Raw genomic sequence first — 1607 nt, 5'->3', positions numbered from 1 at the left:
TATTATTAAGGCGGCGAAGGTGACGAGCTGGCAGAATGGTTAGCACGCCGGGCGAAATACTTAGAGATATTTCGTCTGCCGCTACGTTCTGAGTTCAAATTTCGCCGAGGTCAACTTTGCCTTTCATTCTTTTGGGGTTGATAAATTAAGTACCAGTTGAATACTAGGGCCGATGTGATCTCCCCGCAAAATCCAGACCTTGTGCTTATAGTAAAAAGGATTATTACTAATATTACTAGTATTACAAATAGGAGTAGTGTTTGTTTGCAGCTGTGGCAGTTGATGGTCTAATTGATGATTATTGTAGTGTTGTTTATAATTACTGTTATTGTTGTTATGGTACTGTATTTGTTGAGGGCAGGCTGTTAATAAAAGTGGCCGTGTTAGTGTTGTTGATGTTGCTGGTAGTGGCGATGTTTCTGATGGATGGGAGGGGTAATTATTGTTGTGTTCTGTGGTGCTGACAATGGTGGGTGTGTAGATGAGTAGATAGTGGTGGGTGTGTAGATGAGTAGATAGTGGTGGGTGTCCTTCTTGAAGTAGTAATAGTGGTGTTGGTTGTGTTGGCGATGACTATGGCAGTGGTGGCTGCGCTGGTGGTGTCGGTGAGGAGGAGGTGCAGTGGTGCTGGTGGTGGAGATGACGGTGGTGGTTGCCATTATGATTTATGGCGGTAATTGTGGTGGAGGTGTGATATGATATCATATGTAGTACATAATAGGCTGATATGGTAGGCTGGCCCTCCTGTATAAAAGTAGGTGAAAGTACCCAGCGAACAGAAGAGACTGGTCATTATATAAAATAAATTGCGACGAGACAAAATAAACCCGTAGCTCGAAAACTTTGAGCTTCAAACAACACTTTAACTCTGTATTCATCCGCCGCTACATGCTGCCGATATTGTTGCCAACACCGCCTTTATAGCAGACGACTAAAATATTAACGTCTGTCTCTTTGAATTTCACTGATTTTATTGAAATTTGTATACATATATTGTATATTATATACACCGTTACTTATTTTTAATATTTACTGAAGTCAAAATAAAGAAGAAAAAAGTGTTCATTTGTGATACGCGAGAGGGCGGAAGTTTATCACCACCACCACCACCATCAACCTAAACACCTCCATCACCACCACTAATAAATACGCGAACGCCATCGCCGTCGTCATAATCATAACCATCACAACCAGCTGCAATAATCAATTTATCTGGAGTTCGATCTCTGAAGAAATAATCATCTCCGGTGCTAACTTTGACCAGTAATTAACTCCACATCCACCACCACTCTTCACAACCGCTATAACTGCGGTCATCACATTCTACTTTGTCTGGACAAGTGACTTTCTCATCCATTCCGAGATAATTTCGACAACCACATCAACAGAGGTGAGTGTTTTTATATATATTTTGTTATTATTATTGCTTTTGTTTCTATTATTATTATTATTATTATTATTATTATTTTATCTACGTGTGCTCAGGACTTGGAGGGCCAATGATGAGCATGTGGAAAGCCACTAACTTCCGAACAAAATTATGAAAACATTTCTCACAAAACTGAACACCCCACCCCCATAAATATATATATATATATATATATATA

General features: G+C 39.6%; 1 protein-coding gene across 2 annotated transcripts in view; it reads left to right on the top strand.

Annotated features, from left to right (window-relative positions):
• Positions 1-754: 754 nt before the first annotated feature.
• LOC106873782 (uncharacterized) overlaps positions 755-1607 on the top strand; it is a 92897-nt gene continuing 92044 nt past the window's right edge. The window contains exon 1 of one of the 2 annotated variants that reach the window (XM_014921291.2): positions 755-1390. The gene's annotated coding sequence lies outside the window, so the exon portion shown is untranslated. The remainder of the gene's footprint in view (positions 1391-1607) is intronic. The other variant, XR_001409914.2, reaches the window with a different exon arrangement.

Source organism: Octopus bimaculoides, chromosome 5, assembly GCF_001194135.2.
Source record: "Octopus bimaculoides isolate UCB-OBI-ISO-001 chromosome 5, ASM119413v2, whole genome shotgun sequence".
Lineage (NCBI taxonomy): Eukaryota > Metazoa > Mollusca > Cephalopoda > Octopoda > Octopodidae > Octopus > Octopus bimaculoides.
This window is presented reverse-complemented; position numbering and strand designations above follow the sequence as displayed.